Source organism: Eschrichtius robustus, chromosome 2, assembly GCF_028021215.1.
Source record: "Eschrichtius robustus isolate mEscRob2 chromosome 2, mEscRob2.pri, whole genome shotgun sequence".
Classification (NCBI taxonomy): domain Eukaryota; kingdom Metazoa; phylum Chordata; class Mammalia; order Artiodactyla; family Eschrichtiidae; genus Eschrichtius; species Eschrichtius robustus.
The window spans coordinates 31,970,272-31,997,629 of NC_090825.1; the positions used below are offsets into that span (position 1 = coordinate 31,970,272).

Below are 27,358 nucleotides of genomic sequence, written 5' to 3' on the forward strand. Positions count from 1 at the left end.
GGAGTGTTTCCTTAATTTCTCTTTCAGATTTTTCATCATTAGTGTATAGGAATGCAAGAGATTTATGTGCATTAATTTTGTATCCTGCAACTTTACCACATTCATTGATTAGCCCTAGTAGTTTTCTGGTGGCATCTTTGGGATTCTCTACGTATAGTATCATGTCATCTGCAAACAGTGACAGTTTTACTTCTTCTTTTCCAATTTGTATTCCTTTTATTTCTTTTTCTTCTCTGATTGCCGTGGCTAGGACTTCCAAAACTATGTTGAATAAGAGTGGCAAGAGTGGACATCCTTGTCTTGTCCCTGATCTTAGAGGAAATGCTTTCGGTTTTTCACCATTGAGAATGATGTTTGCTGTGGGTTTGTCGTATATAGCCTTTATTATGTTGAGTTAGGTTCCCTCTATGCCCACTTTCTAGAGAGTTTTTATCATAAATGGGTGTTGAATTTTGTCAAAAGCTTTTTCTGCATCTATTGAGATGATCATATGGTTTTTCTTCTTCAATTTGTTAATATGGTATATCACATTAATTGAGTTGTGTATATTGAAGAGTCCTTGCATCCTTGGGATAAATCCCTCTTGATCATTTTTAACCTTACAGTACAGTACCTTGAAAAGTACAGTAGTACAGTACAACAGCTGGCAAACAGGGGCTGGAATCGAGTGAACAGGCAAGAAGAGTTACTGACTGGAGGAGGGAGAGGAGGTGGGAGATGGTAGAGCTGAAGGATTGTCAGCAATAGGAGACGGAGGGCAAGCTGCAATTTCACTCACACCCGATGGTGATGGCACAGATTCTGGTTCCTTGCTGGACTCAATTCTATCTACCCTCTTGAAAAAAATGACCCAGTGATGTCTGGGTAATACTGTACCAGCTACATCCCCACTGCTTTTACGCTTGCTTCTGGACATCCTGGCTTGAAATAAAGATACTGTACTACTGTACTCCCTCTATACAGTACAGTACAGTAAACAAAAGCGCTACCACTTGTAAAGGATGCAGGCACATGACAATATATACATGAACTAACTTACATGATTGGACATGTGAACGCACACTCGCATCTTTGAAAGTTCGCAACTTGAAGGTTCGTATGTAGGGGACTTACTGTAATTTATCTGGAGGCTGGATGGTGTGAAGTATGCGAGGAGTGCACAGAGCAGACAGATGCCAAGCATGAGTGTCCTAATGGAGCTCTCTGGCCGGCCTGCTGTCTGAGAGCCACTTCTGAAGAGGCTGCTGTCTGGTCTGTGAGCAGCTGAGACGGCAGGTGTGGACTCTCATCATCTTCTAGGAAAACCAGAGAGCCCATCTCTTTGGGAAAGCACTTGAATGATGCCAAAGGTACCAGATAGGTTCAGATGTGAGCCTTGCATGAACTGCATCTGCTACAGTCACCAGCACGCCCTCTGGCCACCAATATTCATTTCTCTCTGCCTGTCTCTGCCTCTGCTCTATGCTTCAGGCATGGGACAGTGAGGCTGGTCCTGCCCCAGAAAGTCACCTTGCCTTCTTGAGTGACTCCTTCGAACTTGCCCTCTCCTGCTCTCTCTTGCCCCATTAGGATTGTAAAGTGTGCAGTGGTCTCCAGCGGTCTCTGAGAAAGCCCTAGGAGGGTGATTCTAAACCTTGTTTTTGCTTCAAGATACCCAAAGGACAGGATACACTCCTGGAGTGGGGTGTCCTGGGGAGCAGAATCCTAGAGAGAAACTGCAGGTGTAGTCAAAAGCCTCCAGGACACTGTGATTGTGATTCTTCTCCCTTCTCCCCACCTCTCATTCCCCTTACTCCGCTCCATAGCATAGGGAAAGTGGATGCAAGCAGGGAAGTGGGGAAATGGTAAGACTCTGGCTGGGAAGGGTTCACCAAATGACTGTCCAGGGTTCACCAAAGGTTCATCCAGGCCAGGGTTCACCAAAGGACTGTCCACAGACCACCCATTGTTCACAATACAGTTTCAGGGAAAATGGGGATTAATGTCCTTAATTTTTAATATTATTGAAATATTCACAAGCTTACAGAAAAACTGCAGTAACAGAAGGAAGAACATTTATTTCCTGAACCATTTAAGAGTCAGTGGCCAACCTGAAGCTCCACTGCCACCAAATTCTTTGGTATGTTTTCTACAAAGGGCATTTTTCCATGTAAACAAATACAACCACCAAAATCAGAATATTGACACTGATATGTTATTACCACTGAATCCTCAGACCCTATTTGAATTTCACCAGTAGTCCCAACAATGCCCTTTACAGCAGAAGGATCTAGTCCAGAATCATGTGTTGCATTTGTCATGTCTTTTTAGTCTCCATTATATTTGCAATAGTTTCTGAATCTTTGTTTGATTTTTATGACCTTTACACTTTTGAAGATTACTGGCCAGTTATTTTTCAGAATAGCCTTTAGTTTTGGTTTTCCTGATGTATTCTCATTTTTAAGTTCATACTTTGCATCTTTGTCAGGACTATCACAGAAGTAATGCTTCTCATGGAATCCTACCTATGAGATGGACACACAATTTCCATTTGCCCCCTTTCTGATATCTGCCAGGTTCCTCCACCATACAGTTACACTTTTCTCACTTGTAATTCATAAGTATTTTCTAGAAAGGTATTTTGAAAATATGTAAATACATCATTCCTTATCAAACTTTTAATCTATTCATTTATTTATTTACACTCATTTAAAAAATTTTATTCTGTGGTTTATAATTGATGCTATCATTATTTATTTTGTTTTCACATTATCCCTGATTTGGCTAGTGGAAGCCTACTCAAGCCGGTCATTCTTTAAGTGTTTTCTAACTTTTTGATACAAGGTGTCCCAGGTTTACCTTTTACTCTCCCTCCAACCACCATGAGATTAGTTATTTCTTCAAAGAGTCCTGGTTCTATTTAGTGAAGATGGTATTTAGAAGCCAAGATCTAAGTACTAGGGGTGCTCATTGCTATTGGTATATCAATGCTCCTGGGCCCTCTGAGTGGTTAGAGCTAGGGAATATATATCTATCAATGTATCAAACACCTATTTATATAGAGAGAAAACCATGAGTTCACACTGATACACTCATGTCCAATCCAACACCATAGAGTTCATTCTAGTTTGCTCCCTTTCCAGATTTTTAATTGCTTCTCCAACAGTGAGAAACATGGTTTCTATCATCCTTGATTTCCTTATTTGATCAAAGTATTTAACTAATCTCCCATTTCCACCACACATGGGCATCTCCCTCACCCTGATCAGACTCTGACTCTCCATGCAAGATCAAGGCCATCCCTTAGAACAGACTCTCAACTCACTCTGCTTGGGCTCTGACTCTCCATGCCAAGCCAACCTTAGTAAGAACACTTTCCTCACCCTGCTGGAGCTCTCACACCCCACATCACACCACCGTTCCTGGGGATGCCTTCCTTACCTTACTCTGGCTATGACTCTCCCACTTCAGCCTTCATATGAACACCCTCTTAACCCTACTTAGACCCTGACATCCCACTCTGAACCACCAGGTCTCTCCTGGACCCCCCAACCATGGACTATCTTGCTCTGTCACATCTATTCACTTTAGGACTGAATTATTTAGGAAGGAAAGAGGAAGAGAATGAAAAGATGGATTAAAAAATTTTAATGGTTATGTGTTTGTCAATGTGTATGAAAGTATGATTAGTACATCAAACCAGTGGTTTCATAGAGATTATTGCTTAGGACAAGGCTAAAGTAAGTTTTTTTTAAATCATTTTAAAAATATTAATATTAACTCAGCAGCTCCTATCTCTTCCAGAGGATAAAAACATGGCATTGTTATCATTCTTAGTATTTTACATCAGGGTGTTTTGTCCCTGGAAGTAATCTGTTGGGATTAAGGTACTTCCAAGACAGGCAACCTATTAAGCCACTATCACCCATTAACCTCACAACACAACTGGCATATCGAGTATTCCACTTTAAGTTTTGGAAAGCAGGTTGGAGGTCTCTGAGGGAATAGGAGCGCTGTAGACTGAATGTTTGTGTCCCTCCCAAAATTCATATGTTGAGACCTAATTCCCAAGATGATGGTATTTGGAGATAAGGCCTTTAGGAGATGATTAAGTCATGAGCGTGGAGCCCTCATGAATGACATTAGTGCCCTTGTAAAAGAGGCCCCAGAGAGCTCCCTTGTCCCTTTTGCCATGTGTGGTTATAGTGAGGAGACAGCTGTCTATAAGTCAGGAACTGATCCTCACCAGACACTGAATCTGCCAGCACCTTGATCTTGGACCTTCCATCCTCCATAACTGTGAGAAATAAACGTCTGCTGTTTATACGCCACCTAGTCTATGTTATTCTGTTATAGCAGCCCAAACAGACTAAGACAAGGAATTAAGTACAGCAAAAGGCATGGTGTTAGAGTGGACCAGCAAGGCAGAGAGAGATTCAGAAAGCAGTGCTAAGACATATTTCTTCATTATAAAGGCACATGTCAACCTCTTCATAATTTCTGAAAGGCTATTGCAATAAACGTCAAATAATTTTAAAGAAACACAAGAAAGAGGTATCATGGCAATGAAAATTTGCAATGATGATTTTTTAAACTAGTTGGCAAGGCTCTGATGCTTAGGGCTCAAATGGGAGTGCTATTGGTCACCCTGAACCTCTCCAACTAAACACTCACACACACCACCACCACCACCTTATCTTCAATAAGCCACTTGGGAAATGTTGATGATAATAGTATTAAATGGCGAATTCCCTGGTGGTCCAGTGGTTAGGACTCAGCGTTTTCACTGCCATGGCCTGGGTTCAATCCCTGGTCGGGGAACTAAGATCCTGCAAGCTCCGTGGTGCAGCCAAAAAAAAAAAAAAGAAAGAAAATTAAAAAAAAAAAACAAACCAGTATTAAATGGCTTGGAGTTTAAAAATTTGAAACTTGTTGGAGAGGCAACAATAGAATGCTACAGCGACAGCCCTTGAAGTTTGATGGCTGGCTAGTGAAACCAGCGTGAAAATGTATCCTGACGTATAAGGAGAAAGCAAAGTTGATTTGCAGGAAAATGTAGAGCTCAAAGGACATTTCAACTAAGATACTGGGGAACACACGATTTTCTCAAGATGGATAATTCCCTAGAAAAGTATTCAAGAACAGTAATAGGAAGAATTTAACAAACTGGCAACAGCAGGAAACCTCTTGTTTTGAATTTATTTAAAATAAATAGAATCAAACGGTTCCAATTACAGTAGCTGACATAATATGTTCAGTGCTAAATTTTATAGATTAATGCCTCTGTGGTTTATGCTCTGATACCCATAGAAAATGATTGTCGTAGTTATTTGAAACAGTTGTAAATAGTGTCTTACCAAAAAACAACTTTTCTCCTTAATAGCAATTTATACATTATGCTTATTTATTTTTAAATTTTTTTGTTTGTTTTTGTTTTTCTTTTTTTAATTATTATTTCCTTCCTTTTTGCAAACCCTTGTGTCGAGGGCTGACTTTCAATAGATCACAGCAAGGGAGCTGCTCTGCTACGCATTATGCTTACTTAATCTATAATATTGATCCTGACAATGATATTGGATTTTTTTAAGGAACCCTTATCTTTTAGAGACAATACTAAAATATTTGCATTCGAAATGATAGAATTGTTTCAGATTTGCTTCAAAGTCGTCCAGTAGAATGGAGAAGAGTGACTAGACATAGAAATGGTGTAAGATTGGCCAGGAGTTGATACTTGTCTCAGCTGGGTGATGACTACATGGGTTTTGGATACCATTTTTCTTTAATTTTGTGTACATTTGAAATTTTCCATAATGCAAAGCTTTAAAAAATAAGATGAGATCCCTTAGGTAAGAAGCTGGGGACTTCTGGCGGTTTTGATGGACATAGTCTCTAGAGAATAGAATTAAATTCATCCCTCTGATGGGTGGCACATGAAGTCCCTTCAAAAGGTAAAGAAACCAAACTTGGCCACAGACTAACGGGCCTTCATCCTAGGTATCTTAACCCTTGGTTCACAGAAAGCCCTGGGACCAGGCTCCTCCATGACTTCCAATTTTCATAGGCATGGGCTACTCTCACCTCTGAGTCAGGGGTTTTCCTGATTCAGCTTAAGTGGTAAGACTGATTTGGGAGAAGTCAATTGTATAAGAAGGAATATATCTATTTTTTTAATAGATTGTCCAAAAAGAGCTTATTCCAGAGGTTTCATGTTTTCATCTAAAGCAATTATACACATTAGCAGAAACCCTGACAAAACGTTGGTGGGAGCCTTCTGAACTTCCTTATTTATCTCTCTCTTCAGAAAAAAAAAATACTCAAAATCAGATGCATTTCCAGATGAAAAATTCATCAGAATATTAATACTTTAACATTTAATTCGGGTGATTAATTTGAAAACTTAGTAATATAATCAAAGTTATTTCAGGCTGCTTGTTGACTTTATATCTTTTTAAATGGCAAAAGAGATTTAATTTCTTTCCAACAATATATCAGTATTCATACAAGACCTTTCTTTCTTTTCTAGTGGGGTTTGTTTTTGTTTGTTGTAGTTCTCATAGAGTTGAAGGTTCAAGAGGGGGAACTGTGAGAGAGAAAAGAAAAAATTAGATCACCAAAGGCTGTTTTTTTTTTTTTTTTTTTTGGCTGCACCTCATGGCATATGGGATATTAGTTCCCCGACCAGGGATCAAACCCCTGTTCCCTTCATTGGAAGCATGGAGTTTTTAACGACTGGACCACCAGGAAATTCCCAATCACTAAAGGCTTTGATTGTTAAATTTCCATCCCCATTTAAAGGAATCTTTAGTCGCCCACACACATGGGTCCTAGCCCCTCTCTAGAACATCCTTTCTCTGCAGAAGTCAACTCAATCTTTTTAGCTTTTCCTGCTTTATTTTCTGAACTGGCAGTTATTAAACGGTAGGTAGGACATGGTCATCTTTGCGGGCAGCCTTGGAAGCAGCACCAGCACAGAAAAGATGTCTCACATCTGGAGCCCAAGAGCAATATTCTAAGCTCAGTATTTACATTGGAAGTTGAGATAGATTTGATTAATTTTTAGAAAGTATGAATCCCCTTTCTTCTCCCCCGGAGGACAAATATACCACCCTACCACACAGAATTTGGGCTTGACCAGGTGAATCTCTTTGGCCAAAAACTGTGAGCAGACATGATGAGAGCAGAAGTTTTAAATGTGCTTGTGTGATTTGGCTTCTCTTAGGCTTCTGTGATCTGCCATGGGAAGAACATACCCTGGGTAACTGTCCATCACAGAGAATGTGAGGACACACAGAGCAAAACTGAACCCAGCTGAAGCCTGAAGCCAAGCCCAGGTGACCAGCAGCCTGAAGCAGAGCTGTGGGCAAAAAAATATAGAAGTTCTTATTGCAAGTCACTGAACTTCGTGATGGTTTGATATGCAGCATTATTGCCTCAGGTGGTGACTAACACAGAAATTCATCTACATACACAAGGAAATTGAAACCTGAGAGCGGATGCATTTTCTAGGAAGACTGTGTAAAGCAGTGACTCTTAACCTACTTTAGAGTTATAGACTTTCTTAAGATTTCAATAAATACCTTGATCTGATTCTTCTCCAAGCTTTCCTGATTCCCTATGTCTCTCTCCAGGCTTCCATGTGAATCCACCTGATTGGCAAAATCTAGAACACGTCTGAACCACTAGCTGCACGGGACTTGGGGACATGTCATATTAGCCCTATTTAGCTTTCTAGCCATTGAAACCTAGAAGGAGGTTACAGTGAGACTTGAGGGGGCCAGCCTACTCTTTCTAACACATCACCCTGAGGAGGAGTTGTTTAGGGAGGAGGGGAGTGAGAAAGTGAAGCCAGGGAGAATTAGGAGAACCTGGTATCCCAGAAATCATGACAAGAGGCAGCACGAAGAAGTGAAGGGTCAATCACTTAGATTAAATGATGCAGAGGAACACCATGTAAAGTTGTAAAGAATCTATTGAATTGGGCAATAATGATATCCCTAGAGGCCAGAAGAGGGACTGCTTCACTGGGATGGTGAAAAGGTGAGAAGGTAGAGATAAGGAGTCCCACAGTATAACTCTTTCCAGAACCTTGGTTGAGAAAGAAAAAGGAAGGATGTGGTTACCATCCATGTGTTCATCATTCCCCACTGAGGACTGGTAAAGTCAGAGACTAAAAAAGTCTCAACCTCTCTCTTCTTTGTCATTTTCTTCATTGTCTTCTCCTCATTCTCTGAATGAAGGGGTCTTTTCTTGGGTCTCCCAAGTCTTCTTGTGAGTCAACAGCAATGACTCTCAGATCCCCTGTGCATTTTCTTGTCAGATTATCAGAGCCCACAACTGTGGGAAAGTTCCCTGAAACAGCTGCCATTGCTGTGTCTGTGCTCCACTCTCTCCTGGCCCCGCACAGCCTGTATCTCATTACTACCTCCTGGCAAGGTCTGTCCCTCACTCTTGCTCACCTCCTTTGCCCTGCGGTTCATATTAATTCTCACACTGTGCCCACAGATCTCAGGCTTCACAGTTTTTTTAAGTCAAACCATTCTTGGCCTCATGGTGTTGGTAAATATTGCTAATAATCTCTCAATATCCATCTTCTCTTCTTCCTTTTAGTAAAAGAACCTCCAAGTTTTCCCTGAGCCTAAACAGACTAATTAGCCGGCTTCTCAAGCAGCTAGATATGACCATATCTATGATCACATGTGATTACATGTGAACCAAAGGGAGTCTCACTCCTCCTTCCTTCTAGGCGGAGAAAGGTGATGGTTGGAGCAGTCTTGGAAGCCATGCATTTAGCATGTCAGAGCTGCCCTATCTACCCAGACCACTCACCTCTAGACTGTCAAATAAGGAGAAGATAAAGTTAGGTTTTAGGTAGACCAGTGTTTGGTTTTAGACTGTGCATTAAATGATACAACAGGCACAAGACCTATCACTCTCCTTAGTCACAATGACTGCATGGCCGGGCTGCCAGCATCTAGGGCTGGCTTCACAGTGACCACTGCGTCTTTCTGGTCTGGCGTCTGGTCTGATGGTTTGTTCTCTTCCTCTTATCAGTCTCCTCTGACAATAACATCTAAATATGTTTCTCATGTATTATGATATTTGGAGAATTGGGGGCAAGAATGAATAGCAACTGATAGGATTCCCCTGGAAGCTTCGTTTCCTTGGGAACAATATACATATTCTCCATGATCCTCTGGCATTGGCATCAGTTAGCTTGCAACAAATCCAAGCTCTACCACTTAACAGTAATGCTAATTAACCTTCTTGTGTCTCAGTTATAAAATAGAGATAATAATTGTACCTGTCTATAAAAAGTTGCTGTGATGATAGTTTTAAGCGATGACAGTTCAATGACCTTACTTTTGCAAATTTTGTGGCAAAATATGACCATATGAACCAGTGCTTGAACCCCTCCTTGGATCTTGGGAAAGATTAGCTACACAGGAAACCCATCTCTGCCTACCTTATAGGGTCATTAGAGGATGACACAACGTAGACCCAGGGCCACTAGCACATAAGGCACATTTGTGCTTCTTACACAAAGGTAAGAAGCTCCAGACACATGACTCAGGGCTTGGCCAGCAGAGCAGGGTTAGGTTTCAGCCCTCACTCTTCCCTTGGCTGGGTGCCTTCAGCATCACACAAATGCCAAGGCTGATGGTACACCTGTGAGGTGGGTGTATTCCCCAAGGTGCCCAGACAACGGGGCGGGGGTGACTGGGAACTAAACAGAAGTCCTTTTCTCTTGCCAAATTGTTATGTCTCAGCACGCAGGTACATATGCCTGAGAAGAGAGCATTTTTGCCTTCACACAAAGGCTCTCTCTCTCTGCCAAGCTCTGTGCCCACTTCTTGGGAGTGTGCAGAGGTACCATCAAGCCGTGGGTGGCCCAGCACATTACACCAGCACCTGTGGCAGCCCTGATACCTGGCACCAAATAAGCACTCTGCAAATATCAAGGCTGCTCTCTGGGGCCTCTCATTCTTTCCAGCCTGTGTGATCTTTTCCTTACTTGCTCACTCTTGCATAACTCAAGGTCAAGTTAATTTGCATATTTTCAAGGAAGCAATCGGAAACCTAAGTTGCTCCAGGGAATTGCTTTACCAGTGCGTCCCTGGGCTTTATGGGGGGTCCACACAAGACAGCACCTTTGGGATTTTGCCAGGTTCCTCGGCTGTCTGCATCAACATACCGCTGGGAAGGAATTTGGAGTTGCAGCACCTAGCGAACACCCAGAACTCACTTTAGGCAAAGCCAAGCCAAAGGGCTGTTCCTGGCCAGTACCGGAACCTGGAGGTAGTGGGGTGGCGGGAGGCCAAGTATCAATGCCCCGCGACATCAGATTTGTCTTTTGGTGCCTTGGTGCGAAAGCTTGAAGCATTTCTTAAAGAGCCTGTTATCTAAAAAACAGCCACTAGAGGGCACTTTAGGGTCTCTTTCTCTGCAGTCTGTCCTGCTGTGAACTGACAGGTTTGCTGAGCTGCTTTGGACCTTACCAGGCCTGCCAAGGGATTGAGGACAGTTTTACCTCACAGCTTAGGATATGAAGGTGGACAGCAGGACAGCAGAGGCCTTGGGCATCCACCTACATTATTTCTGCCAAGTGAGTTACCCTTAGACATTCAATTTCTCCATCAAAGGAAACATACATTTAAAATTTTGAGGGCTTCCCTGGTGGCGCGGTGGATGAGAATCCGCCTGCCAATCCAGGGGACAGGGGTTCGATCCCTCGTCCAGGAAGATCCCACATGCCGCAGAGCGACTAAGCCTGTGCGCCCCAAGTACTGAGCCTGCGCTCTAGGGCCCGCGAGCTGCAACTACTGAAGCCCTCGTGCCTAGAGCCTGTGCTCCGCAACAAGAGAAGCCACCGCAATGAGAAGCCCGCGCGCTGCAACTAGAGAAAGCCCGCGCACGGCAACGAAGACCCAATACAGCCAAAAAATAAACAAAATAAAAATTTTTTTTTTAATTTTAAAATTTTGATAATACAAAGGCTAATTTATACTCCCAGCAACAGTATTTGAGAATTAACTGTTGATCCACACCCTCATTAACATTGGACATGATCAATCTTGTAAATTTTTCTAACATGATGGATTTAGAATACATATGGAGCACATTTTCTTGTTTTTAATGAGTATCTCTATTTTGTCTGTTCCTATCCTGTCAATATTCTTTGCCCTACATGGATATTAAAAATGATATGTATTTTTTAATCCACAAAGTCTCCCTGTACAAAGGAAATATGGTTTCCATCTAGCTCTGTCCTACTGGAATATGCTGCCCCCTTAGCCCAGTCCTCATTCTCTTCCAAACACACTTTGTCCTTCTTACAAGGACAGCGTTTGCTGTGTGCAACTGCTCTCCTCTCCTAGTTTCGTGACTGAGCCTGTGGATATGTTAGTACTGTCTGCTGTAGATGAAAACCTCCTGGAAGGCCACACCTGGTTTGCTTACTTGCTCTGTTAAGCAAAATGCATGCTACCCAATAAGTGTTGCAATTGACAAAGATAGGTTTCAGACTTGGCTTCTTCCCAAAGGAATAAATCGAATACGTGATTCTGACCACAATTAATGTGTAAAACAGGGAATTTGGCTAGCATCTATGCCAAAGGAAAAATAAGCACTGAAGCAGGGAGCTGCCCTCTGCTGATTTAAACAAACAAACTTACTAGCCTAACTTCATAGTCTGTAGCAACTTATAAAGTAATTTTAAGTGTCAACTCTAGTTTCAGATGATCTAAGGATTTCTTTTTCACTTAAAAAAAAGTTTTTCAGATTATACATATTTCTTTTCAAAAAAAATGTGATCACTGAAGAAAATTAACAATTTCTGGAAGCCACGTGTTCCAGATGCAAGGCTATAACATGGAAGAAGCCTCCCTCCTAGACTCACCACTTAGAAGAGAAAAGATAATCCAATTGGCATCGGACTATGACCTGAGTGAAAAACAAACCTCAGTGTGTTGCTGCACAGAGCCCAGGGATGCGTTAAGTAAATAAGTGAATGGAAGACCCGCAAGTTGCTTCCAACTTTCCATTATTGTAAGGAAACAGCAACAATTTGGTTATTGTCAATTATGTTGCTAAAATAAGTAAGAAGTATAGTATTGGGGCTTTTTTTCCTGCTTTAAATAAGCAGATAGTGATTATTTTCTTCTTTATATTTTCCCATAATTTTATAGTTTTCTACAGAGAACTGTTTTTTTAAAACAAATAAGAATATTTGGAAAGAGGTAAGCAGCATTATCTGGAGGATGACTCCTGAAGTTGAGGCTGTTTGGCCATGGACTTCCTGGAACAGGGCTCCCTCTTTCCCATGGGAGGGTCTGTGCCCCAACCCAGCCCCCTGGGGGTTAGGGGCTCTAGTTCGCCCAGTTCTATGAAGCCAATGTCTAAAACAGCTGCCAGGAGCCCACATTCTCAGACAAGTGCTACACAACCTGCATTGTAACTCAGACTACATGGAACCTAGGTCTGTCTGTTCACACTGGACGAAGCCCACTGGTTGACATGCTGGACTCTCGCATACAACACTTCAGATCAATGTCTCTCATTTTTTGTTGTTATTCATCACGTTTTTTAAATTTTTAATCTTTTAGTAAGTAATATATTTATGTGGATAAAAATTCAAAAGATACCAAAGGGTAGAATTAAAACTCTCCCCTCTAGGGACTTCCCTGGTGGTGCAGTGGTTAAGAATCCGCCTGCCAACGCAGGGGACAGGGGTTCGAGCCCTGGTCCGGGAAGATCCCACATGCCGCGGAGCAACTAAGCCCATGTGCCACAACTACTGAGCCCGCGAGCCTAGAACCCATGCTCCGCAACAAGAGAAGCCACTGCAATGAGAAGTCTGCGCACTGCAACGAAGAGTAGCCCCTGCTCGCTGCAACTAGAGAAAACCCACATGCAGCAATGAAGACCCAGCACAGCCAAAAATAAAATAAAAAACAAAACAAAACAAAAAACTCTCCCCTCCGTCCCTCAGTTGTCTTCCCCAGAGGCAATTAATTTTGTTTCTTTCATATCCGTAAAGAGGTTATAATTGATTATAACTTGCGCATAGCAACCAAACTAAGTAACAAATGAGGTTCCTTGTATTCTTTGATTTTTAAAGGTATTACTTTAAAAGATAAAAACACATGATAAAAACACTAATCTGTAAGACAAAGCTAAAATGAAAAGTACAAGCCTCCCTTACACATTACCCCCCATTTTTAGCCCTTCTCCCCAAGAACATCCACAGTCACCAATTTCTTGTAATCCTCCTCAAAACAGGCTCATGCATATATGCCATAAACATCAACAAATTAAATAGATACATGGACGTACCAAATACACATTTCTGACTCTTACTTTTTTCATTTAATTATATATCTTGGATGTATTTCCATAGCAGCACATAAAGCACATAATCTTCCTTCTTTCTTTTGAAAGGATGAATCATAGAGTTTTCAGTCTTCTATTGGATGATTTTAGTTTGTTACTAGCTTTTGCTATTACAAACAATATTTTTCCTACCATCTCCCCATTTCCCCCACAATGTTTTTCTAATCAGAGTCTGTATGTGTGTGTGTGTGTTATAATTTTGCAACTGTGAATGCTTGTAAGCCTAAATTTCCGGGTAAGTGAATATTCTTTTTTATTATTTTTTCTTTCTAAAAAGAAGGGGAATTTTCAAAAGAAATTGTCTATTGTCATTGTTTTCCAAAACACTTATACCTTCATCTTTAGGCATCATTTTCCAATAATTTCTAGGAAAACAAGTTTTTATGATTATTTTTGCTACAGAATCTATTAACATTAATTTAATAACATTTCTCTCCTTCTTGAGTTTTTCATCTTATTTTAGTTTAGCTCGATTATTTTGTGTTGAATTTGAATGAACATTTCTCCCTCGCCTGTTTCCCACAAAATGCCCTTGGAATGTGGAAATTACCTGAGCATTATTCCACAGGGATAATGCTAATCATCATCTGATAATATTTGATAATGGACAAAATAGTTGCTGTTGTGTTAGAATTAAATGAAAGAGGCTACATTTAATAAGCTGACAAGATCGAATATAGAAGTGTATAGAAGTGAGTGCCTTTAGGAAGTTTTCATTTCAGTCTAGGTAAAATTAATTTAAACACAAATGGAATCACTAGATAAAGATATAGCTTACCGTAACTCCCGCAAATAAATTTCGTTTTTGGCATTTGAACAAAGTTCACAGGAAGTTCAAGGACAAGTTTGACCCATGCTTTTTTTATTCCTAAAATTCTTTCCTTATTAGTATAATGTTATTAATACTCATAAATTTTTATCCTAAAGTGATGTTTAAGATAATAGATTAACCTTACATGATTCCAGTAGGCTTTCATCAATTTCCAGATTGAAGTCTAAGGCAAATATATTTCAATCTTTTGAAAAGACTGGATTGTTTCAGAAGAATATTTTATTGGAGAGAAAACTAACCTAGCAAACGGGGGAAAAAAAAAAAAAAAAGAGTTCCTACCATTTTCTCCCAATAACCTCATCACTTAGCATTTCAAAATGTAACCGTAGGGAGTGCCCTTCCAGTCAGAGCTGAGTGGCTCCTATTAAACTGCCCCTCCTACATATGACAATATAAAACACTAGGAAAAAAATAAGAAGCACTTAAAAGCAGTGGAGAATTGACAAAAACAGAAAGATTCTGGAAGGGAGTTAACACTTTGAAGCAGGGGAAGAGTAGGGAGGGAGTTTCCCACACTTTATGGCCCTTAGCCTGAGACCACACAGGTCTGTGCAGCATGGGGGTAACCAAAGCTCTGTTAGAAACTCTACAACATTTCTGGCTTGAAGAACCAGAGGTCAGAGCTTGAGGCAACCGCATCCTTTGGAAAATGAGGTGGGAAATGGCAGAAAAGAGATAGCTAGAGAGGAAGAAGCTTATATTCTGTGTTTAAACTTACATCACGGATAATCTCTGAATCATGATTGTGCAAGGCCGACTCAAAGGAGCCCAGCTAAAGCCAAAAAAACAACTGAACTCGGATTTGAGCTTCTACTACTGTGATCAATATCATGTTTGGAGTTTGAGTCTCACCACATTTACTGCCCATTTAAAAAGAAAATCAATACCTTGGAGGAATGTAACAGAATCCAGTTTTCATAACATAATATTTACAACATCTAGGTTGCAGTCCAAAATTACTTGACAATCCAAAAATGAATAAATAAACAAACCAGGAAAATGTGATCCATTCTCATAAGAGAAACAATCAATAAAGACTGGCTCTAAGGTGTCTAAATGTTGGAATGAACAAGCAATGCTCTAAAAGCAGCAATTAGAACTATGCTCAGTGAGGTAAAGGAAAATATGCCCATCATGATCTAAAGGATAGTAAATATCAGTAAAGAAATAGAAAATATATATAGAAAAGAAAAATTTAAGAACTGAAATTTACACTATCTATCTATTTAGAAGATGAATTTGATAGCAAAATTAAGATGATAGGATAGGAGTCAGTAAGCTTAAATACAGTTTGATAGAAGTTATCCAGTCTGAAAAAAACAAAGAAAAAATTGAAAACAATTAATAAAATCATGTGGGTATTTGGGACTATATGAAGGGGACTAACATATGAGTAATTGGATTCTCAGGGAGAGATGAAAAAGATAATGGAGCAGAAAAAAAAAATTTGAAGAAATACTACCTGAAAATTTCTCAAATTTGTTAAAAAACATAAATTTGCAAATTCAAGAAGCTCAACAAATGTCAAACCTGATGAATAATGATAATAATAATTTTTAAATCTCTAGGCACATCATTGTCAAATTATTGACAACCAAAGAGAAAGAAAAATTTTGACAGCAACCAGAGAAAAATCACATATTATATATACAGGGAAACAATGATTTGAATAATTGATCATTTCTCATCAGACACAATGGAGGCCAGAAAACCACGGAACAACATTTTAAAAGTGTTGAAAGGAAAAAGCTGTCAACTGAGAATCCTATACCCAACAAAAATATCCCTCAAGGATGAAATGAAGTAAAGACATTAAAAAACAAAACAAGACAAAAACAAACAAAAATATAAACAACTAAGAGAACGTATCTCCAGTATACCTGCACTAAAAAAATGCTAAAGGAAGTTCTTCAGGCTTAGGGAAATAGATAAGATGAAAACTTAGATCTCTGGGAGGACTGAAGAACATTGGGGTAAAGGTAAATATGTGGGTAAATATAAAAGACTATTTTTCCTCTTAATTTCTTTAAAATACATATCACATGCCAGTTTTATCTTGTCATAAATGCAATACATTTTACTACTGTAATGTAAAGGACAGGAAGTGTGGTTAAATGGTAGGTGAAATGGTACAATATTATCTCAACCAAACAGTAAAAATTAAGGATGTATATTGTAATCCATTAGGCCACACACCAAAAAATCCTGTCAAGAGGAATAACAAAAACCCAAAAGGTAAATTTAAAATAAAATTCTTTTAAAAGTCATTTAATGTAAAAGAAGGCAGAAAAGGAGAAACAGAAGAACAAAAAGCAGAGGGAACAAAACAGAAAACATATGGTAAAGTGGTAGATTAACCCAACCATATCAATAATTACCTTAAATGTAAGTGTGCTAAACACTCCTTATCAAATTAAAATGCAGAGAATGTACTTTTTTAAAAAGTCCCAACTACATGCTATCTATAAGAGATGTTGTTTAAACATAAACACAACTATAGACTTATTTTAGGTCAAGCTTAGCAAATCGTTTTCAAAAGTTCTCAAAGTTCCCACCTAACTCTCCCCCAAAGTACTTCCTTCCTAACTGGATTAATGTTCTATCCTGTAGCATTAATTACTGCACTCATTTTTATTAATCCCCATAACCATAGGTCAAGAGAATAAAAGCAGCTATCCAAGCAAACACATATGCAACATTATCCCTAAAGCCCATGGAGCAAAAAAAGATAAAGATCCAAAAAAGTTCTCCCCACTGCCTGGTTTCTGATGATTCTGGAATAAGGTGTGAACGTAATTGCAATATCCAGGAGAGGGTGGAATATGTAGAATCAATCAATTCATCACCCAATCTTCCAGTAATATTTAGTTCAAGCAAGAAACTCCTTTAGAACTATTAAGGATGATGTTATCCCTCACTTAAATTCACTTAACAGACATTGAAGGAAGGCAATTCATACTCAAGTACTTATAGGGAATCCTCTGAAATTATAAAATATGAAAGCTCCACGTGGCCCCCTAACACTCAACATCTTGCTTTGTCATTGCCGGCTCCCTTTTTTTATTTGCTTTTGGGTATATATATATATATATATATATATATATATATATATTTGGAAATAATAGCTGTCTCTTAACTAACCAAGCTTTATGATATACTTTAGATTAGAAACTTTTCAAAAGGCCTGTTTAGTTTTTCACAATACAAGAATACACTTACAAAATAACATTTTAATTTCCATTAAGTTTTCTTAGAAATAATGCCAGTATCACCAATACAATCATAACCACATCAGCATGCTTTAAGACCTAAAAGTGAATCTTTACTATGTCAAATGTGATAACATGCCCCCCAAAACAGAGAATTCTTATCCATGAGGGTAATTGTAAATCATCATCTAGTACTTACTTGATGAAAACACTTTCTTCAGAAAACTCCCAATTCCCTCAAATTCTATCAGTTTGGTTACTAAATACTGCCAAACATGTAATTACAGATATTTGTAGCAGTTGAACAAATAGAATAATAATTATATTTCACAATTTACATAGCTGATTTTATATACCTATATCTATATCCATAGCCATATCTATATAATGTTACTAACATTTATAGAACTATATTTCCCCTGAGAAATTGGATAGGGTAGGGCTACATTCCATTCATGCCTCCCCTGTCATAGTTACATATATGAGACTTTCTGGTGGAAGATGGCAGATGAGGGAGGATGGATGAAGGGTCATTCCCAGGTTTTTTGACTTGGTACCTGAATTAAAGTTTTGGCCATTCACTTAATACAAGAGAATCAAAGGGGGAAACATGAAGCGTTTGAACCCGGACATATTGATTTTGATGTACAAATAAGTTGGTCTAGAGTTCACATGAAATAATTGTAATGGAGAGGAAGATTCAAGGGTCATCAGAGCACAAGTGATCATGGAAATCAGGACCATGGACGTGATCATTCGGGAGACTGTGTGGATTCAGAGGAGAGTGCCGTGGATGGAGCCCTGGGACACGCCAACATCTAGGGGACACATGGAGAACAAGAAGGGGACAGGGAAATGATAAAGGAAATTTTCACATATTGAGGTATGAGGAAGTCACTCTGGCTTATGCATGAGTTAACTTGAATTTTATGCTAACTAAAACAGCCTGTTTGTGGCGTATCAAACATACATTGTACGTCTGCTTTAATTATGAAAGAAAAGGGAGCACTGACCAGAAGTAAAGAATGTCCATGTTAAAAATAAAGATTAAATGCCTTCCTTCCTGGGATGCCAATGCTGGTACTCCTTCAATGACAAGACTCCCTCCCCAGATGCCAAGGCCATACTAACTCCCTGTGTACGTGCTGATCTGGGCTTTTTGAAACCTTGAAGGAATGTAACCCTGACTTGTTTAATGTTCTTTGTTATGACAACATATGAAACTGTGTTTAAAACCATGTTTCTCTGTACCTTTCTTCTGGCCTCTGCTGGTGGCCAGCAATCCTTCGCGTTCCTTGGCTTGATGCAGAATAACTCCACTCTCTGCCTCAGTAGTCACATGGCGTTCCTCCTGGGTATCTGTGTCCAAATTTCCCTCTTCCTATAAGGATAGCAGTCACTGGATTAATCCATTCTGACCTCATCTTAACTTGATTAAATCTGCAAAAACAGTATTTCCAAATAGGGTCATATTCTGAAGTTCTGGGTGGACATGAATTTTTAGAGGACACTATTCAACCTAGTACACCATCCTAAGGGTATGATCACAGATTTACAAGTGCTATAGTAATTAGTCTCTAGAAAGAGGAATATACTCAAGAAATTAGAATGGTGCACAAAATAAATGAATTTTACGTGGGCACCTGTTTGAGGATGTCATTGAGAGGATGTGACCTACGGTTGACCCTTCAACCCCAGGCAATTAGAGCCTCTTTTTCCCCTCCCCTGTCCTTGGAATGTATGTTCTGCCCACTGTTCCTGTACCAGGAGCCATTTTCAAGGATGTAGCCTTGAGAGAGCAATGTGTTGTTGAGATCATGTGGTCTGTACACTGCACTGAACCCCATTAAGGCTTCTATGTAAACTTTTAAGATTCTGGCAGGCAGGAGAGGAGATGTATTTATCTTGCTGCTGCCTGAGACAAGCCTCCTATGTAAATTCCCTGCCTATTAACACTGCCACCTACCAATCTGAAAGGGTCTACCTCTCCTTGACCTTTGTGTAAGGGGGCAAGTTTAGAATTTCACTAGGGGAATTCCCTGAGGTCATGAACCAACAGCACCGATTTCTTGTAACTCAGTTTCTTTCAATTGTTATAGGAGCCCAAAGTAAGTGAAGACTCACTTTGCAGAAATTCATCACACTCAATATTTTTTATTTGGCATCTCATCTGCTCTAAGAAACACCCCTCTGAACTGTTTCTGTAAAGAAGAAATTAACATTTTTTTTCACTCAGTGAAACAGAGAATCAGAAAGCCTTCCTAACCCTTTGGGACCTGGGCTGACAAGAGTTTCCGTAGCCACGCAGATGGCTAAACTAATGGACTCTTTAAAAAAACTCTTGGACTCCATTAGTTTAGCCATCTGTGTGGCTACAGAACCTCTGTCAGACCAGGTCCCCAAATGTAAAATAGATAACTAGTGGGAAGCAGCCACATAGCACAGGGAGATCAGCTCGGTGCTTTGTGACCACCTAGAGGGGTGGGATAGGGAGGGTGGGAGGGAGACATAAGAGGGAGGAGATATGGGGATAGATGTGTATGTATAGCTGATTCACTTTGTTATAAAGCAGAAACTAACACACCACTGTAAAGCAATTACACTCCAATAAAGATGTTTTTAAAAAAAAAAACCTTGGCGTAACGAGAGGTGTGGCAAAGGACCATTCATTTATTTAGACAAAAGTACCTTTAACTTCATTATCATCAAACATTTACTACATGGAGCATAGTAATGGTGTCTTCGTGGCACCATTAGATATTATGTGTATTTAGGCCTAAAAAGAATTCTTTCCCTGGGATGGCATTCGGAGAGCAAAAAATGACATAAAGGAGCAAAAAGGACAAACATAAAAGTAACATTTGGGCTGATTCTGACATTATTTTGAGCCATCCAGTCAATTCAGTAAGTGATTCTAAGATATGATTCATGGGCGACCCTTCTTGATTACTCTTGGTTCCCCCAGTCCCTGCCATCTGTGGTACTTTGCAGTACCTGAATACCACCAGGCTTAGCTGACCAGAACTAGGCCCCATGGACAAGCCTCCGGAGCTGCGGGACATCCCTGCCCGACACCTGAGCCCCCCACTCTCCTCTCTGGGTCCAAGGCTACCACAATAGCAACCGTATTTAGCTGGTTCCCATACCAGCTCCAAAGTCGATAAGCCTTTACAGAGTCCATCATATAACTACGAGGAGAGGGCAAATATGCATGTCAAAGGCCCTGTATTTGAAATATGTATTTCAAAGTCTGGATGGCATTATTAAGAGGAAAAGTAAGCCACGCTGCAGCACACACAGCTCTTTGTGAAACTAAGTTTTCAGGACAGCTGCTGCAGGCGAGACTGTGATAGGGCATTTCTAGAGAGGAACGCGAAGCAGGATCCTAGAACTCTACTTTTTATTTGTATTGCTCTGAACGCCAAACGGAAACACCGTAAGAAGTTTGCCTGGGGCGCTTGTCTTTTACCCAAAGACTTTCTGCCCCGGAGCCCAGGGGTTCTGCCTCTAGGTTGGGATAACAAGTGGCCCCGCGGGATCCCACCGGCTTCGCTCCGCGCTCGCTGGGTGGCCGGCCGGCGGGGTCCGCAGCGCGGCACGGGGGCGTGATGCCCGGCTCGCCGAGTTTTCGGTTTCCACTTTTCCTTTCCAGGCCTCTCCCACTTCCTTTCCCCCCGGCCGCCGCGTCCGGGGGCCCGCACCTCGGCAGGGTCCCGTCCGCTCCCCCCGGGGACCCAAAGGAGGCGAATTCCTGTGGGTCCCAGGAGTGCCAAGAGTGCGCAGCGAGACGGGAAATTGCAAAAGTCCTCGGCCCTCTGCCCTCCCCCGCGGCTTTCCCGTAACTCCCGCCCCTGGGCGCGCGCCCCGCAGCTGATTCATAGCCCGGGCGCGGGGCCGGCCCTGCACGTCCACACCCGCGCTCGCCCCCGCCTCGCACCGGGGCGGCAGCCACGCCGACGACTCAGCCCGGCTCGCGGAGCCTTCCGCCCGCGGGGTGAGTACCCACCCGACCGCCCGTCCCGCTCCCCTCCGCGCGCCCCGCCTCCCTCCGTGGCTCTTCCGACGGACGGACCCGGGTGGCGTCGGGAAGAATCCGACCCCTTTGCCGGCCCTTCCCGGCTGGACGCGGCCCGGAGCTCACACGTCTTCTCCCCTGCTCGGCGCCGCCGAGGCCCCGCGTTTGCTTTGGTTCGGGGTTCGCTCTGCTCCGAGACGGTGCTTTGAGGGGTCCTCACGCGTGGCGCGCCGGCCTGGTGCGTAACACTGGAATACTAATTCTTCCCAGAGCGCACGCTGCTGGGGACACCACGACGGTTCCTACCCTGCTTTTACGTTCGCCATCCCACCGCCTCTTTCGCAGGTAGTTGGTAGTTAAAATTCCCATTTGACCCACGTTTGCCTCTCTCCCAGCACTCCAGAGTGAACTGCTGTCTCCAGCCTCCCCTCACGCTCCCTTAACTCCCACCTGACAGTCATTCCTCTCGCAGTCCGCGATCTCCCTCCACCCGGTCTCTATTTACACCTGGACGCGGGAGGCGCTCACGCTCACGCGCAGGTGGAGCGGGAAATCCCGGGGAGGTGTCTGCGGTAGACGCCAAGCCAATGGAAGCAGCGCCGAGGTGTCTGGCTGGGCGGTGGGAGCCTTGCATTTGTAACTAACCCACCCCTCACCCTTTTATAGGCAAACCTTTCCTAGGCAAAAAGCACGGAGGGGTTCAATAACTTGTCCAAGACCGTAGAGCTGGCGGCGGTGGCACTGACGTCGCGAAGCGGGGGGCTTTGCCTCCGACACCGAGAGCCCTTTCTTGACAGTGCTTGGCCCGCTCACGCATCCATCCGTCCTGCCTGCCTGTCCTGTGGTGGGAAGCACAGTGCGCAGTGCCACTGAGCAGGGACGCCTGGTAACTGACAAGCCTGAAGACTGAACAAGCTTATTCTCCAACTCAAGACGGGTCGATGTAGGCAGAGGATATGACAGAACTGAGTGTAGTGTATTTCATTTGAGCTAGAAGGAAAGAAGCTCTGGGTCTTATTCTCAAGTCTAGACTGACTTTGGGACTTGGGTCAGGTTAACTTTATGGCCTCAGCCTCTGTCTCCTCCTCTGCAAAATGATAATGGTTCACACTTGCTATGGGACCAGGCACTATTCTAAGTACTGTTACATATGCTAGACGATTTAAGCTTCACCAGTGAGGTAGGTAACAGTTTTCTCATTCTGATTTTATCAGTGAGAAAACTGAGACCCAGAGAAGTTAAGTAACTTGTCTGTGGTCACACAGCTAGCAGGTGACAGAGTCAGGATTTGGCTTTGGAATCTGCTTATAGCCACTGTGTTGCGCCTCAAACTCTAGGACCCTTTCTGGAGTGTCTCCCACCCCACCCCACTCGTGTTGCTTCATCATTGTCCTGCTTTGTCTCTCTCCTGGGCTGCTTTAAAATGCACTCAGAGACCCTTGAAGCTGAAGGGCCCCAGAGGGTCATAGTGGCCAGGGGTTCCCAAACTTAGCTGTGTCTTAGAATCATTCTTGAAACTTTTCAAAGCGCTGGACTCCAGCTTCACCTGCCTACTCAGAATCTTCAGGGCATGCTAAGTTTGGCATCTCCCCGAGAGCGTTCAGTATTGTTAGAATGCCTCCAGTGGCAGGGAGCTCACCAGCTAACGTGATTGTTGGGCAGGGCTAATTCTCAGCTGTAACTTGCCTCCTTGTGGTACCTGTTCTGCCTCCTCTTGTCTCAGCACAAGTGTCTAAAGCTTCTGTATCAAAGGCCACCTTGAGAGGAAAGGGCTGGTCTTAGGTGTCCAGCGGGGACTGGAGCCACACGGGGGAGAACACCGGGTCTTTTCCTTCTACCCCTTTCTTTAACCTGAAAGAGCAGGAACATCTACAGGGGTGCACAGAGGTGTTCCAGAGTCTCTGTTGTTTCTTGTAACCCTTTTGTCCTGAAAAAGGAACCAAATCAGGAAAACTATCAGGGTGTTGAAAGAGGAATCGGTGGTACTGTGATTTGACAGGAGGAAGGCGTGTGTTTTCCTTGTGGGAGGATTTTTGGCTTGGGTGGAAGGAAAACTGAGTGAGTGTCATCTTGCTCACTTATAGGAACAGTGAGCCCTGGCTCTCTTTTCCCTCGGGGAGGAAGTCCTTCTTGATTGAAAAAAATATATGAAAGGGGGAAATATAAGACAAATAAGATTTTGTGAGAAATACCCCTCCCTCCAAGCAGGCTTCCTTGCTCTGTAAAGCACAAGTTTCTTCTCCAGCAGCTGTGTCCTTGCTTTTACAAGGTTGTCTATTTTACTTTTGTGTTTTAAAAATAATGCAAATAATAAGTGAATATATATACGAACTATATGAAATGAAATGCAGAACCTTGGTCACTCCTACTCCCACTCAGAAGAGGGTAAGTTCAGGTTGGTACCCACTATTCCAAGTTTTTTCTTTTCTGTACAATTGCATAATATGTATATATACACTATGTTTTTTTTAAGATATTTTTCTTTTTTTTAAATTGTACAATTATCTATTTATTTATTTATTTATTTATTTATTTTTGGCTTTGTTGGGTCTTCGTTTCTGCACACGGGCTTTCTCTAGTTGTGGTGAGTGGGAGCTACTCTTTGTTGTGGTGCGTGGGCTTCTCATTGCGGTCGCTTCTCTTGTTGCAGAGCACCGGCTCTAGGCGCGCGGGCTTCAGTAGTTGTGGTGGGTGGGCTCAGTAGTTGTGGCTCCCGGGCTCTAGAGCTCAGGCTCAGTAGTTGTGGTGCACAGGCTTAGCTAGTCCGTGGCATGTGGGATCTTCCCGGACCAGGGCTCGAACCCGTGTCCCCTGCATTGGCAGGCAGATTCTCAACCACTGTGCCACCAGGGAAGCCCTACACTATGTTTTAATATATGTAAATGAGATCTTACTATCATTGTGCAGCTTACTTTTTCACCCCCAAGTCTTAGAGATCTAACATCTCTGTGTGTACCTCTTTTGCTAATGGCTACATGTTATTCTAAAGTAATAATGCTTATTCTTATTTCTTGTTATTTTAATTAGAGACATTTATTCATCCTTTCCCTTATTGATGGACATTTGAGTTGTTTAAAATTATTCAGCATTAGCAACAGTGCTTCAGGGAAGATTGGGCGTTCATCTTTGTGCTTAAGCCTGAGTATAATATCCTAGGAGAGAGATTTGTGGGTGAAAGGGTTTATCCATTTTTCAACTTGATAGATATAACCCTTCAAATTGCACCACTGACCCACCCCAGGTACTGATTTAAACTCAGCCCATGAGAATCTATTTCCCTCATCCTTCCTAAAACCAGGTGTTATCTCTTTTTTTTTAATTTAAATTTTCAAATCCGGTAAATGAGTGAAACCCAATAAGGCATTTTAATTTGCATTTTGCTGATTATTGCTGCAATTTAATATTTCTAAACACAATATTTATGGATCATGTGTGTCTCCTGTCAATTACCTCTGCATATCCTTTGCTCACTTTTCTACTGAGTTGCTTTCTCTTATTTCTATTTACTGCAGAAGCTCTACAGGTACTCAGTTTCTTAATCTTTTGTCTGTTGTAGATGATGCAAATATTTCTTCTAGTGTAATGCTCATTTTCCAAATTTTTTTTATTATGGTAAAATACATAATATAAAATTTACCATTTTAATCATTTTAAGTATACAGGTCTGTGTCGTTAAGTACATTCATACTGTTGTGCAACCATCACCACCATTCATCTCCAGAACTCTTCATCTTGCAAAACTGAAACTCTGTACCCATTAGACAATAATTCCCCATTCCCCCTCTCCCCAACCCCTGACAACCATCATTCTACTTTCTGTCTCTATGCATTCAAATACTCCAGGTACCTCATATAAATGGAGGAATCATATAGTCTTTGCCTTTTTGTAACTGGCTTATTTCACTTAGCAAAATGTCCTCAAGGCTCATCCATGCTGTAGCATGTATCAGAATTTCCTTCCTTTTTAAGGCTGAATAATAGTCCATTGTTTACGTATACCACATTTTGCTTATCCATTCATAATGCTTTTATTTATTTATTTATTTTTTAATAAATTTATTTATTTATTTGTTATTTTTGTCTGCGTTGGGTCTTCGTTGCGGTGTGCGGGTTTCTCACTGCAGTGACTTCTCTTGTTGCGGAGCACGGGCTCTAGGCGTGCAGGCTTCAGTAGTTGTGGTGCACGGGCTCAGTAGTTGTGGACGTTGGCTCAGTAGTTGTGGCTCACGGGCTGTAGAGCGCAGGCTCAGTAGTTGTGGCACACGGGCTTAGTTGCTCTGCAGCATGTGGGATCCTCCCAGACCAGTGATCGAACCCGTGTCCCCTGCGTTGGCAGGTGGATTCTCAACCACTGTGCCACCAGGGAAGCCCAATGCTTTTATTTTTAACTATCTTTTGCTGCACAGAAGTTTTAAATGTTTGTGTAATCAACTCTGCAATCTTATGCTTTCTGTGCTTTGTCTAGCTTAGAAAGGTCTTTTTCACCTAAAAATTATTTTTAAGTTTTTTTTTGTAATACTTTTATTATTTTGGTTTTACGTTTAGCTCTTCAAAATATCAGATTTTTGTATAAGGTGAAAGGTAAAATGTAACCTAACATTTTTCTTAAGTTTTAAGCAGTTGATCCAATACCGGTTATTTAATCATACAACTTTTTTCTAACTCATTTGAAATTCTGTTTTTACAGCAAAATAAATTCCTATTTATATAAGGCCCTGTTTCAGGATTCTACCCTATTTCACTGATCTATTTTTGTCTCTTCTTCTGCCAGTATCACCTGTGTTAAATGCTACAGCTTGATGGTATATTTTTATATCTAGGAGTATATATTTGTAGTTTTTTCCCACAGAACGTTTTTTGAAAGTGATTCTCATACATTTTCATTTTGTATAAACTTTACAGATAACTTGTCAAGTTTAATAAAATCCTATTGGAATTTTTCTTAAGATTTTCTTGGCCTTCTAATTATCAGTAATTTTTTTATGCCTTAATGCCGATTGTCGTATGCCCTTCACACATGCAGGAAGCAGTGTGATGTGACTAGGGAGTGACTCACATGGCTCAAGCTCTGAATTGACTGTGTCAACCTGGACAGGTTACTTTTAGCCTTTCTTAGCCTTAATTTCCCTATCTTTGTATGGAGATAATAATTGAATCTCTTTTCAGGGGGCTGTTATAAGGATTCTATTAATAAATGCATGTGAATCACTTAGCAGAGCACCTAGCAGAGGGTTAGCACCCAGTACGTGCTAGCTGGGATCATTTTCACATTTTCCTTCCTATCCTGCTGTGGACCCTGCAGTGTGCCTTGTCAGAGCAAGAATCGGTAAATCTTCTCCTTCATATATCCATGGTGTCCTAGGAGACAAAAATATGTAATAAATATTGTATATAGTAGTGCTTCTCAAACTTCAGTGTGTATCTGCATCACCTGGGGATCTGGTTTAAATGCAGATTTTTATCCCACACTTTGCATATGTAGTCTCTCACTGATATTTAAAATTATGCTGCTAGTGACAGTATTTCCTTTGGGGATAAATGTGATTGACATGACTTGTAAATTGCTTTCTTTTAATATTATATGCTAAAGAACTAAATTATATTTATGCTGTTTCCTTTCTTCCTTCCTCCCTTCCTTCCTTTCTTCTTTTTCTTTTTTTTCCTTATGAAAAGAGAGTTAGTGAAAGTGCTAAATATAATAACAAATTCTATTCTTAGATCTGAAATCACTGAGACAATTAACTATGTGGATTATTTAAAACTGTTGATTTATGATGAAGACAGCCACATAAAATATATCGAGTCTGAGCATGAAATGTAAGTCAGCTGATAGGAAAGCCAGAATTACAAGTGTCTTAGCAAAGAGAAAAACATAAGACATAAGGAACACTTGGAAAAACGTAAGATTAAATGGAAGATTAAAAAGTACTCTTG

The 27,358-nt window shown here is 41.2% G+C and overlaps 1 protein-coding gene across 4 annotated transcripts in view; it reads left to right on the top strand.

Moving 5' to 3' along the window:
• Positions 1-21,264: 21,264 nt before the first annotated feature.
• OSMR (oncostatin M receptor) overlaps positions 21,265-27,358 on the top strand; it is a 61,327-nt gene continuing 55,233 nt past the window's right edge. Inside the window, exon 1 of one of the 4 annotated variants that reach the window (XM_068535266.1) lies at positions 21,265-21,403. The gene's annotated coding sequence lies outside the window, so the exon portion shown is untranslated. Of the gene's footprint in view, positions 21,404-21,446; positions 21,770-27,358 lie in introns of those variants that run through there. The other 3 variants (XM_068535268.1, XM_068535264.1, XM_068535265.1) reach the window with 3 other exon arrangements.